Here is a 14,860-nt window from a genome sequence, read left to right as displayed (position 1 = left end):
GATTCATGTGATTTTCAATTGTTTAGCATGGAATTGGCTGTTTTGTGAGTTGCTCGAGCTGCTGCCGCCAGTAGTTCAAATTAAGATTAGAATTGGTTCAAATTATGATTACGATGGTTCAAATTAAGATTAAAATCATTGTTGATGAAATATCGAATATTTCAATGAAATTCGGTGCAAATACAAACTTTTTACCATTTAACAGAAAGCTTATACCCGTGGCTTTCATGTACATACGATTTTGCCGTAGTAAATTATTTCCATGTGGGAGAAAAAATCACTTAAAATTTGCACTGCTTCAGAAAGCCGCGATTTGGTTCAAATTTTGATTACCTACCCTACTAACATAAAATGCTTAAATCTATCAAATTTGATTTGGTAAAACGAAATATTTAGCATGAATGGTTAATTTAGATGTAAATTGACCTTTTGATTGCTTGAAAAAATATTTCCATGCGTAATGGCTTGCAGTAAAAAAAGCCCGAAACCGCACATTTTGCCCTATAAAAAGACGTATAGCTCAAAATTGTGACGCTCTGGAGTAAATCTGAGCCCGGATTCGGATTCAGCGACCCAAAATCTGTCAGAGACACATAAGTTTGCTCTTGAGACAAAAAAAAATTGCGCTGTGTAATCGATAACTGAATTTATCATCATCTGGTTATCATCAATTAGAAAGATGATAACAGGAATAACAAAATGATAACACCGATAACACATTTTATAATCAAAATGATATCACTTTGTTATCCGCCTTTGCTCAGGTATTCAATCTTGTTTGTTTTTCCAAGTTCCACTTCTTAAAAAAAATCATTCACCGTCCTTCCAAGATTAATTAGGGATTTGTTTTGCAATATTTGTTCTGAATTGCAATGAAAACGAGCTATGCTGGAATTCTTAAGCAAAAATATTCAATATTGGAACGGTGCCAAAATGTGTTGAAGCTTAAATATAGAACTTGACATATTTGCAAAATTATTTTCATGTAGAAGTAAAAATCAATAAAATTCAGCTTCACTTCATAAATTGAGGCGTGTTAATTTAAATCAATTTAGTTCAGTAAGAAGTTATAATGAAATGCCGGGAAAAACATACAAAAGACAATAATGACTGATTTAAACTCAAGTACAAAAAAAAAAAACACATTCAATACCTGTTATAAAATAAAAAAAAAATAAGATGAATTATTTTTCATGCAACAAAATTGATTATATTTTAGCTCTTCAATATCTTGACCTTGCTATTAGAAGGAATCGTACGGCATCGCAAGTTCTGCACTCATTTGAACTCTTTTTGTTTATTCTCGGTAGATCAATCATAAGGAATCTAGTCGGTAACACCTCCCCCTCTCCCATTACCGACGCTTCATACACTAGGCGCCCCTCTGCCTTTTGCCAAAATTGAGAAAAGCTAAAGACACTGTATGCTAAAGACACGAAATCTGATGATTGTTGCTGTTGATGATGATTGTTGCGTCATGACGATAATGCTCACACTAAGATCAGCTCGGTATTTTCGCGATCTTTTTACTGAGTTCTCAACAGCAGATTTAACTCGGTACGCTCGGTTGTATATTTTGCGGATATTATGTAAATGAGTTACCAAGGATGGGATCATTCATTTACAATCATTTACATTCACTTGCTGTTATCTCGCTTCAGAAACATCGCAGCAAAAATCAATGTATGGAACACTTTTTCATTTTTGTTTTACCTGAAACTTTGTAGAAGAATATATTTGCGTAGAATCAATAGTTAAGTCAACAGAAGGCAGCAAACGCAACTCTACACGGCGTGAATGTAATTTACATTCACCGCGTGGAGAGCTGCCTTCACAGCTCGCTCACGACTTTGGTATGCGTGTGCGACCCCAATGTTATTCGGCAAACTTTCAGATAAAACTACAAGTTTAAATTCATCCATACATTGTTTTTCGATTGCATGCTTCTGAACTGAGATAATAGCTAGTGAATGTAATTCTCTGCAAATGAATGGTCCCATTCCTGTGAGTTACCGAGCTCAGCTAATAAACTGTCAAAAGTTACTGATGCACGGTAAATATCGTCACTGGTGAATGGTGAATAAGATTACCGAGTGTACCGAGATAAATCTGCTGTTGAAAACTCTGTAAAAAGATGGAAAAAATACTGGACTCAGTGAAAAAATTACTGAGCTGGCGCATCTGAATCTTAGTGTGCTGTCAAGTAACGCTTTTAAAGGGTCCCCCAAACCAAGGCGATTATCGCCCGCGACAGCGATTTTTCAGGCGACGGTTTATTTAAGCCGAACCTTACACTTTCAACAGCACAACTGGAAAAGGTTAAACATCGAATCGCGCTGAAAATTTTATGATTGATTATCACCAGTGAGCAATCAATCGTTAAAAAAATCATCGCAATACGTTGGTCTGTTTTTCCGGTTTTTCCAAACGATCACGTTTGGAATATTAGCTAATAAGCTATTTGTTGTGGTGATTTCCAGTGAAACTGGCAACACTGAAGAAATCTAAAGGTAGATGTAGAGAGTGAATCGGATAGATGAGTAGAGGTGAAAGTGTTGTCGGGAATGGTAGCAGAATACTAGAGTGTAAGTTAACTTTAAGATTGATATAAGATGAATTTGAAATAAATATAATTAATTTACAGCATTGAAGCTGACCAACTAAAGGCTGCTTTCAGTAACAGTATTAAACCATTCCGGAGATGACCCGCCACAACATTCTTCAATGACTCTAACATCGCCCGCCGAGGAGTTACGATGGAGTCTGCAGCACATAAACTGCAATTGCTGGACGCGGAAGATGCAGTATGGCGCAAAAAGTACGAAGACGAAGAGCGTCGCATCGAGGATGAATACCAGCGAGGAATAGCAGACATCAAGAAGAGGATGGAGAGGATTAGATGTGAGTATGCTGCGAAAATAATCGAGGTTAAAAAACAGTTTGGTGTTGAAAATGCTGCAAAAGGTTCAACAAATGAACAAAATTCAATAATTGATGCTAGCATGACACCAACCGTTTGCATTACCTCCGCAGTTAACTCAATCAATCAGCATCAAACCAATATACGGTCATCAAACAGTGCTCTTTCCCGACGTTGTAGCTGCTTATCACATAGTGAAATAGAGCAAAACAATGGGGGAAAGCAAAACTGTTTCAGCTTGTGGCATCAGTTCTGTAGTGGTGTGAGTCGAACAGTACCAAAAAACGTTGAGTTTAATGTTGAACGCAATGTTGGGTGCAACGTTGGACACAAGAAAAGCTTTAAAAAAGTAAAAGTTCGATGGAAAGCTCTTGTTGTGAATTGGTGTGAATGCGGTCGAATAATAATGTTGATATTGTGTGTGCTTGTAATTTATGATCCTGGGGGAATGATAATTCCGATCGATTTTTGATATGTAAAAAATATGTTAAATTGTATATAACCAAGTTTGAGTATGTTACCAGTTTCACGGGGGGGAGATTGTTGTGGTGATTTCCAGTGAAACTGGCAACACTGAAGAAATCTAAAGGTAGATGTAGAGAGTGAATCGGATAGATGAGTAGAGGTGAAAGTGTTGTCGGGAATGGTAGCAGAATACTAGAGTGTAAGTTAACTTTGAGATTGATATAAGATGAATTTGAAATAAATATAATTAATTTACAGCATTGAAGCTGACCAACTAAAGGCTGCTTTCAGTAACAGTATTAAACCATTCCGGAGATGACCCGCCACAACACTATTAATTGTGTTAAATGAAGTTTATGGCGGTTTATACTCGGTAGATCAATCATAGTAGAATCTAATTTTGACTTTGAATCTCTTAACGAAACGTGTTTTTATAAATTTAAATCTATTTTGTAAATTGGAAGCCATCATACTCTGATAAACGCCTAACAGTATGCAATGCTCTGGTAATTTTACGAAGGTCAAACAGTTCTAACAACAAAAAATATAATATGTGAAATGAATTTTTAAACAATAAAAATCAATACGATATGCTTTACACGGCATCCACAATCATCATTGTACTCCATAGATTTCAATTTGTGAATAATGAGTGGGTTTTAAATTGTTTTACCTGAATCTCGTTGTGCATAGGACGGAACAGTTTAAAACAACTGGGAAACTCAAAATAAAAAGCGAAAACTTAGTAACTTAATGTTAACCCTCCATCAGTCGCATCAAAAAAAGTTACACGAGCGGTCGCGTCGTGTACTCAGTACACGGCATACGCTTTCAATTATGGTTTATATGCTTTACTAGATACAATTTTGGTGTCTTCAGCAAAAATGTCCAACTGGATAATGCGCGTCTGATAGTGGACATGTGGAACCGGTCAACACGATCTGGTCCTGTCCCGGGTGTCGGAATGGCCCTCGCGGGAACCTGTTTCTTGGACATTTCAGTTATGGCACCAAAACTAGGCATGCGACGGCTCTATCTTCATGATTTTCCATATCCATTATTTTGGTAACCTTGAAAATGACCAGTGACCTCCCTGGCCAACCCGTGGCCACCGGAATGTGCCCTGAAGGAACCTGTTTCGAGGACATTTTGACACCAAAACTAGGCATGCGACGGCTCTATCTTGATGATTTTTCATAACCATTATCTTAGTAACCATTCAAATGACCAGTGACCTCCCTGGCTAACCTGTGGCCACCGGAATGTGCCCTGGAGGAACCTGTTTCGAGGACATTTTGACCATGACACCAAAACTAGGCATGCGACGGCTCTATCGTCATGATTTTTCATAACCATAATCTTAGTAACCTTGAACATGACCAGTGACCTCCCTGGCTAACCCGTGGCCACCGGAATGTGCCCTGGAGGAACCTGTGTCGAGGACATTTTGACCATGACACCAAAACTAGACTTGTGACGGCTCTATCTTCATGATTTTCCATATCTATTATTTTAGTAACCATGAAAATGACCAGTGACCTCCCTGGCCAACCCGTGGCCACCGGAATGTGCCCTAAAGGAACCTGTTTCGAGGACATTTTGACCATGACACTAAAACTAGGCATGCGATGGCTCTATCTTCATGATTTTTCATATCCATCATCTTAGTAACCATGAAAATGACCAGTGACCTCCCTGGCTAACCCGTGACCACCGGAATGTGCCCTGGAGGAACCTGTTTCATGGACATTTTGGCTTTGTCGCCAAAACTAGGCATGCGACAACTCTAGCTTCATGATTTTCCATATCCATCATCTAGGGTAAATCGCCAATTGTTACACACCTTTAAAACTCGCCAATTGTTCGCTCGCCAACCTTATAAGAAAAGCATGGAGTGTGCAACAATTAAAATCGCTCAAGAAATTCTCTGATAAATCCCTAGAGAAATTTATTGATAAGTTTCTGGCGAAATTTTGTGATATATCCCACGGAAAATTGCAAAAATATTCTATTCTTCCTGTAGTGTCTACCTAAAGGTTTTGTGCATTGGATATTAGCGTGGGACACAAAAATGCATTTTACTCCTGTACACTTTTTGAGTTCCATTTTGGCCCCATATAAACTGTGCAAAATTTCAGCTCGATCGGAGATACTATATTTTAGCGCCAGCCGTTTTAAGTTTTCATACGATTTACTATGGGGAAAATCACTTTTTAAAAGAAAAATCGCCCCTTAACCCCTAAAAATATATCGATGGATGATTTCTGTTGGAAATTTTACGAGGAACAAACCATCTGAAGGCCGTAAAGCGATCTAAGGCTTGTGAAAAAAGTTATTGGCTGAAAACCGAATGGCACGCCAACGCAGTTTAACACGTAAGGAATAACAATAAATAATAAAATCTTGTCATTTTATAGATCGGGTAAGGCTTAATAACTTTTTCCACGAATGTCGCATCGCTTTGCGGTCTTCGGAGGTCTGATTCCTCGTGAAGTAATCTACAGAAATCATTCAACGTCTTATTTTTAGGGATCAATGTGTGACCCCAAGCGATTTTTCTTTGGAGAAGTAAATTTGCCCCATAGTAAATCGTATGAAAAACTAAGAATGGCGAGCGCTAAAATATAGTTTCTTTGATCGATCTGAAATTTTGCACAGTTGATATGGGACCAAAATGGAACTCAAAAAGTATACAGGAGTTGCAGTTTTTTTCATTTTTTATATTTTCCCATACGAACCGTGTACCAGGCTATTGGATATCTGCCTACATGAAATACTATTCATGACAGTACCTAAATGACTAGGTATGATTCATTATGTCTACCTAAGGTAGTATAAATAAGGGTGGTCATTGGACTACACAGCAGATACGGCACAAGCCTTGGACTTGTCAACATATTTATTATTCTTCTTTTGAAGGATATAAAACTTCCTAAAGGAATTCATGGAATAATCACATGAAGTATTCATATAGAAATGCCACGTGAAGTACCAGAGGGCATTTCTGGAGGGATTCAAAGCCAACTTCTAGAGGAATCACAGCGAAAATCTATTAAAAAGGGGAAATTCCATAAGGAATCATTAAAAGAAATGCTTTGAAAGAAAATGAGGCATCCCTCTACCAATGGCTGAAAGTCTCTTTAATAAAGACAAATCAATCAATGAGGCATCCCTGGAGTAATTCAACAGGGTTTCTTGGAACCAGCAATCTTTGAATGGTCTCTGAAGAAATTCCTGGTGGTTTTTGCCGATATCCTGAGTTTTCGGAAGAATTACCGGTGAAATCAGTGAAAAAAAAATTAGAAAAGAGTTCAAAATGTGCAGAATAAGTACCAGCAGGGATAACTAGGTTAATCTCAGCAAATACTTATTGAGCAGGAAGGTATTAGAGCAGTGCAGGTATGACTGGGAGAATCCCAGTAGAAATTTTAAAGGGAATGGCAGGATGAATTTTTGCAAAAATCTCTGGAATCCCACAGGGGAAATTCCTGGAGGAATCATATCGAGAGCTTTTGGAGTAATAGGACAGATCGGTGAAGTACTAGATTTGTAGTAATGAGCTGAATTTTTGTATGGTGAGAAGTTCAATTCTCCGTTTCTGCAATGAAATGGTGCAAAAAGCGAGGGTACTATTATTCCTTGCCTAATTTGATGCTGTTTGAGCAAAAATTTGAGCAACAGTGTTGTTGTTTTCTCCATTTCTTGCAACATAAATAACATAGTTATCCATAGTTTTGCTCAAACAGCATCAAATTAGGCAAGGATTAATTATACTGCACGCTTTTTGCACCATTCCATTGCAGAAATGAAGAATTGACCTTCTCACCATACACAAATTCAGCTCATTACTACAATTCTAGTACTTTACCAATTGTGTCCTATTTCAAAGCCCTTTTTAGAAGAATCCTAGCAGACTAAAGCCAGTAATAATAAATGGAGGAGTTTGAATCCTTGAAAAAAAAACTCTAGAGGAACTCCTTCGAGAATTTCAGGATAAATCACAGAAGGTATTTCATTAAGAGATTCCTGGGTGAATCCCCGAGTGAATTTTGAAGGAATCTCAAGTGGAATTCTAGGAGGCATTATCGTATAGGAAACTTTGAATTTTCCACTGCTGAAAATGAAATGATGTAGACTCTAACGCTACCTGCTAGGGAATTCGTTACTTATAATCACATGAACAGGTAACGTTTGACGCTTGAGCAGTTCGGAATGTAAAAATGAAAAATAATCTTGTTTTATGCGATATTGGTTCAAATATTAGATATAAAAAGGTATACTATAAAGTTGACTTTTGAAGATAGGTATATAAAATACAACAATGAAAAAAAAACATTTAAACAAGGCTAAAAAGCATTGTTGAGTGAATAACATAATTTGGGGGGGGGGGGGTGTATCTTTTTTGGCTTCGATATAACGTAACTTTAATTCGTTACGATATGAACATAAAAATGTTGCTACGTTATATCGAGTTATGAATGTATTCTAATATTAGTTTGGACGATCCACGGTACTCACAGCTGCTTAAGAATAGTGAAATGTAATGTATAAAAATTACTACTGAATTCGTCAGTAAATCATTGTTTAATATTATAGGGAAGATTTATAAAAAAAACGTCCGAAGAGATCGTAAGGGGAAACATTTTTTGAAAAATTATAAACCAGTCACACTTACTCAAATAATACTCAAATAATAAAAGTAGCACCTAAATTTTACATTTACATCGTTTTCAATCATATAAGAATTGAACACAATCAACTAAATACATGTTGGATGGTAGAGTGATGAATGCAAACGACTGAAATTAAAAAAAAATCAATGAACTTTATGTTACCACATTGATATCACAGTTGATTGTGGTCAAAGGTTTAGACCTATGGTGGAACCACTGTGCAGCGTCCTTGCATTATAAGAAGTACGCAGTTCGTAAGATTTTTTGGCCTATCTCGATGCGTGGAAAATTCAGGTAAGGAATCGCTCGAGAAATGAGGAAGCTTTTGATTCTTCTTGACTCCAGTACGGAACTGAGAAGATACGTCAAATCAAATGAAGCTCTCTGTGTTGAAGTTCTTGACCATTCCGGTAAAGAAAAAATAATGAACTGAACGGAAATTACTTGAGCGATACCTAGCATAAACCCGTGGCCACAGGAACATGTTAGAGGACGGCTCTATCTTCATAATTTTTATATTCATTGTCTTGGTAACCGTTACCCCCAGTGGCCACGAGTGTGACAGATAGGTCACTGGTCCTATTTTGGTAACGAAAGTGAAAAAACATGAGGAGCCATGGGCAAAATGTATTCGGAACAGTTTTTTTCAGGGCAAATTCCAGTGGCCAGAGGTTAACCAGAAGATGACTGGCACTGTTCACAGTTACAAAGATGATGTACATGAAACATCATCACAGTTGTGAAGGCGTGATTATTCAGTATATGCATGCTGATGGTGACAGGCTCGATTCGCGTTCGCTACTGGAACTTTTTGTAATGGATTTTTTCTTAGCTTTCTTCGTTATAGAGTACCTTTGTGCCTGCCACAAGCTATACACATGCAAAATGACAATATGCAGAGGAAGCTCTCAGTTAATAACTGTGGAAGTGCTCATGGAACATTAAGCTGAGTATCAGGCTTTGCCTCAGTATGGACGTCACACAAAAAAGAAGAAGATGAAGATCATGGAGATAGAGCCCTTGCATGGCTGGTAGCCAAGGGTTAACCAGAGAGGTCACTCGCAGTTTTTTTTCGGTTACTAAGATGATGGATTTGTAAAATCATGAAAATAGAACCGTCGCATGCCTAGTTTTGGTGTCATGTCAAAATGCAGAACTGTTTCTTCCTATCTGGTCAGATAGATTTGTAGACATCTTGTGCAACCAACTCGAGTTTACATGATGTATGTAAAATTGAGTCAAATTTGCCATTCAGTCATGAAATGTTTACGCTCGTTAATGGTTTACGTCTCGTGTAAATTCCTAATTTTTTAAGAGTGTGGTCATTTTCATGGTTACTAAGATGATGGATATGAAAAATCATGAGGATAGAGCCGTCGCATGCCTAGTTTTAGTGTCATGGTCAAAATGTCCTCGGAACAGATTTCTCCAGGGCACATTCCGGTGGCCACGGGTTGGCCAGGGAGGTCACTGGTCATTTTCATGGTTACTAAAATAATAGATATGGAAAATCATGAAGATAGAGCCGTCACAAGTCTAGTTTTGGTGTCATGGTCAAAATGTCCTCGACACAGGTTCCTCCAGGGCACATTCCGGTGGCCACGGCTTAGCCAGGGAGGTCACTGGTCATTTTCATGGTTACTAAGATAATGGTTATGAAAAATCATGACGATAGAGCCGTCGCATGCCTAGTTTTGGTTTCATGATCAAAATGTCCTCGAAACAGGTTCCTTCAGGGCACATTCCGGTGGCCACGAGTTGGCCAGGGAGGTCACTGGTCATTTTCAAGGTTACCAAAATAATGGATATGGAAAATCATGAAGATAGAGCCGTCGCATGCCTAGTTTTGGTGCCATAACTGAAATATCCACGAAACAGGTTCCCGCGAGGGCCATTCCGACACCCGGGACAGGACCAGATCGTGTTGACCGGTTCCACATGTCCACTATCAGACGCGCATTATTCAGTTGGACATTTTTGCTGAAGACACCAAAATTGTATCTAGTAAAGCATATAAACCATAATTGAAAGCGTATGCCGTGTACTGAGTACACGACGCGACCGCTCGTGTAACGGTCTGGTTCACAAAAAAGTTACACCAGCGGTCGCGCCGGTGTACTGAGTACACATTCAAAATGTGAGGTTAGAATTACGTATTTTTCGAGTACTTTCCGTGCATTTTTTCATTTTTTTTCTGCCTTACTAACAAGAAGAAGAGTGGATCTTGGAATAGGACCAACACCCGGTTCAATTTGGTGCGAATTTCGATTATTTTTTTGCATTTTTCTGAGATGCGTGTACTCAGTACACGCAAGCGACTGATGGTGGGTTAAAAAATCTTGTTTATTGCTGGCCCAAAATTAGATCCCATCACAAAAGCGTGTAGCCAGATAAATGATTGTTTATTTTTTGGACTTATGACATGCATTCTGTCATGGAGTGGTTTGATAATCATCAACTCATAAGATGATAGAGTTAATCGCAATAGAAAGCAAAATTTCAGCTATTAAGCGGCAGAACCTAGGGGCAGAACTAGTCACCTTACTAGTCTATCTTACCCGCACCCCCCTACTGATTTTCGATGCGCCGGGAAGAAATTCAGCACGATCGAAATTAAATCAATCTTAAGAGCGGTGCTGCTATGACATCACCAGTAGTCAAACCATCATAGCTTAGCAAGACAAAGTTTGCCGGGACAGCTATTCATAAATAAATTTATTGAGTTTTACAACAAAAACTTCACAAACTCACTTTTCTGCGTAGAGTTTTGTGAAAAAAAAAATCCATGTCTAATATAAAATGTCAACACTGATGTACTCTAATCATGTTTACTATCACTGATGTATGAACTACTGATTTTGCGTTTGTTCACAGCTGATCAACAATCGATTTTATTCTGTAGGCTAAAATAATTTATTCTAAAATTTATCGAAAATGAAAACCTATATGCTATATCTATACAGCTATTCCGTAAAATAGGAGGTAATGCAAAACCGATTGCCATGAAGCTTGGTGGGTTTGTAGCTCATCGAAAATAATAAGACCCGATTTTTTTATTTCGTTATTATGGTGACCAGATAGGGTGGTCCAAAATATATTTTTTTAAACTAAAAATATTCAAAAAAATATAACTTTTGAACCAGGCGAGCGATTTTAAACTTATTTTTTAAATCTATTGAGTTCTAGTTTTCAGGAAAAATACGTTAAAGGAGCCAAATTGTGTTGCGTGTCATCATTGTGCATAACCAAAACCATTTTTTGTTTAATTATGAGTTGCACATCGAGCAAATTGTCCTTGTGCGCCAAGAAACATTCCTGCATTCCCATATTATAGGAATCTGATATAACATGGGACAATTATGCATATAACGGCAGTACATGTTTTAAGAAAAGTTGAAATGTTTGTTTTCCCATAATAAAATCCATGCAAATTTTAATCGTGATGGAAAGCATGGGGTACCAAACGTATACACATTTTGCACAGTTTTTTTTACGCTCAAAGGGACCGAAAAAGCTAGATTCAAACAACTCGACCGTGTTGACTTTCTGAAATGGGGTTTTGGATGGTTCCTATTGAAGGGCAGTTTGTTTGACAATATATATTTACACGACCAGGAAATTCTGCATTGACAGATAATATATATAGTAATAATTCTCATACCTATCTATTACACATCAACACGTTTGCATATGGTACGTATGAACGCAAAACCTCATAAGAAGATATCCCTTTAAAATATCCAATGGAACCTCTTAGATGAATGTTTTGCTTCCCAGACGACCGACAAATTTACCGCGGTGAGGCATAATTTTATAATTTTGTCAGAAGACGCCGTATATCACAATGGATAACCCTGAACATATTTTTAAGCACTAAGCGCCCGACGATACATAAAACTCGAAAAGAAACTCCAGTTTTATCTCTGTATATTTTCCCACATACAAAACCGAATAAAAGAAACCCAACGTTGGTATCACAATATTGAAGAAAGAAGTCGTACAGGTATGAGACGCGTGGGCGCTAAGTTATTTATGTGGGTATTAAAGAATCACGTTGAAAACGGTTTTGATTTTGTTCTCCTTATTCCTCTACTGTTAGGGCTTACCGCGGCGCGAATGCAGCCGTTTGAACATCTGAAACTTTTTCCATGTTATACTCACTGGATCTATCCTATATTGATTTGGAAACTTTAGTTTGATAAAAAGACACCATTTAATAATCCAATGACTACTTTTTACGTACCAAAAACACCATAGATTAGAAATAATAGTACTGTTGTCATATAGCACCAACTGATGCTACTCCAGTTTTTTTCCGTTTCTGTCACTGCCATATAAACCGCTTACCAACGTGATAGCGCATGTCGCTCAACACAAGACTGCACGCAAATTTCGATAGAAACCATCAGTAAATAATTTCAATTTTATTCATTATATCGCATTAAAAAACATATTTTTTCACAAAACTATCAAACAATAAAACTTTTTAATTTGATGATCCATTTTAACTGATTATTTTAGCTGTTTCAAAAATGCATCCCATCACTTACTTCCGACACCTGACAATCGACTTGTTCACTTAATTATCCACTAGCCACGTTAATAGGTATCAAATATTAGGTTTCACAACTTTTAAATTCGTTCGAGCTTCCGTTCGAGCAGCATGAATCAATTAGATCTGACTTGACGCTTTGAAACACAACGACGCACTGAATTCTCGTTCATTTTTCTCATCTCTTTTCATCTCGACTTCATCTGTGGAGCTCCGTGGGTTGAGTCGTGCGGTCGGAAATGTGTGGTTGTGCTTTAGTTTGAATTTTTACGGTAGTTTCAGACAACATCGTATCAATATTGCACAGCGATATATATATTTTTGCCAATATTGATAATAGTAGACATTGATTAAATAACTATACACATATTTCAATATTGTGCAAAGGAGGTATTACAAGAAGACATCAAGCGCGTGCACAAGGGGGGCGGGGGTTTTGGGTGTTAACCCCCCCCCCCTTACCGATGCTTTCTATACTAGGCGCTCCTCCGCCTTTTGCCGAAATCGGCAAAAACCCCTCCCTTGGCGCCACTTCTGTGCACGGGTCTGGAAGACATCATTCGTAAATTATTTTAAACTCCAGCGTTAGTCATAAAATTTGACTTTCGCTAGGTTTAACCTGACATTGCAGGAAACTTGAATTCAAAAGATCAACAAATTTTGTATATTCCAATGTTAAAACTTTCGAGTTAATTAAATTGAAATTAATAGCCAAAGCGGTAAACGCGCGGGCATTCAGCATGACCATGCGGCTGATGACTGGTTTGATTCCCCTGTGAAGGCGTGAGTATCCAGCATAACCATGCTGATCTTTTTCCTCTGTTTCCCACGTTGATCAGTCGATTTTTGACAAACCTCAGCTGTTTAAATTCATTTCAATAATATCCATTAGCTAGTAACATTTCATACAATTTACCGATATAACTGCAAATTGTACTATATACACTCCCATTGGTCACCCTCTCAAAAACATGTCATTTTTTTAGGCCCATATCTCTGAAAATTTGCGTCCAATTTCAAAACCCTAGATCTCATTCAAAAGATAATAACGTGTTCTAAACATCCAACCAGGTCCGCTCCACTCAAAAGATAATAAGCCGAAGAAACTTTGAATATGATTTAAATAAAACTTTTACAAAAATGATTGTATTTGAACTTAAACTAAGGTTGCCAAATTTTCAAAAAAATGAATATAAGTTTACGGCAGTGTCGCTGAAAATTGGGTCGACCAAATTTTAGGAAGATTTACCTATTTTCTATTAGCTTCCAACTGCTTTTAACCGAACTTAGCTAAAAAATCTAGGAAAAAAGTTATTAACTAAATTAATTCTTGATGCCATCGACCAAAAGCTTGGGGTCACCCCTCAAAATGATGTATCAGCCAAAAGTTTGGGATCACCCTCGTAAAACATGGAAAAGTGATTTGTTGATATCTTTGTCATCTTTCATTTAATTCTAATTTGTATTGACTTATTTGAAACATAATGAATTGTACTTACTGCATAGACATCCAGCCAGACATATTTGTTAAAACTTAACATAAAATTGTCTCATTTTTATATAGGGTGAAATATGTTAACTTTACATAACATTTCTATACATAAAAATCGTTGAATACGTTAAATTAAAGACTTCAAACGTTAATTTAGTTAATTATCTTTGAAATGAGTCAAAAATAATTAAAATTTAAATAGAGATATCGAAGACACCACCAAATTATTTTTCCAGGTTTTACGATAGTAACCCCAAGCTTTTGACTGATATATCATATTGAAGGGTGATCCCAAACTTTTGGTCAATGATATCAATAGTTTATTATATTTTCCTAGATGTTTTATCCAAGTTCGGCAAACAGCAGTTGAAAGATAATAGAAAATATGTTATATTACCGCTCTTATCTCGAAATTTGGTCGAATCAATTTTCAGCGACACTGCCGTAAGTTTATATTCATTTTTTAGAAAATTTGGCAACTTTGGGTTAAGTTTATATGCAACCATTTTTGTAAAAGTTCAACCTAAATCAAGTTCAAAGTTACTTTGGCTTATTATCTTTTGAATGAGACCTAAGGTTTTGAAATCGGGCGCAAATTGGTGGAGATATGGGCCTAAAAAATGACATGTTTTTGAGAGGGTGATACCAAAATTTTGATCGGGAGTGTAATTGGAAAACATTTACTTACTCCACTTCAGTTGTAGAACTTCTACTTATGATCGTTTTTTGCGGCTAATCTTTGAAATGTCAATGAAATT

General features: G+C 37.2%; 1 protein-coding gene across 3 annotated transcripts in view; it reads right to left on the bottom strand.

Moving 5' to 3' along the window:
• Positions 1–12,787, bottom strand: part of LOC109403696 (cartilage oligomeric matrix protein) — a 120,001-nt gene extending 107,214 nt beyond the window's left edge. The window contains exon 1 of one of the 3 annotated variants that reach the window (XM_062851737.1): positions 12,609–12,787. The gene's annotated coding sequence lies outside the window, so the exon portion shown is untranslated. Of the gene's footprint in view, positions 1–9,952; positions 9,957–12,301; positions 12,584–12,608 lie in introns of those variants that run through there. The other 2 variants (XM_062851739.1, XM_062851738.1) reach the window with 2 other exon arrangements.
• Between the last annotated feature and the right edge of the window lie 2,073 nt (positions 12,788–14,860).

This window comes from Aedes albopictus, chromosome 2 (assembly GCF_035046485.1).
Source record: "Aedes albopictus strain Foshan chromosome 2, AalbF5, whole genome shotgun sequence".
In the NCBI taxonomy this organism is placed as follows: Eukaryota; Metazoa; Arthropoda; class Insecta; order Diptera; family Culicidae; genus Aedes; species Aedes albopictus.
The sequence above is the reverse complement of the archived record's forward strand: the minus strand, read 5'-3'. Positions and strand labels throughout refer to the sequence as shown.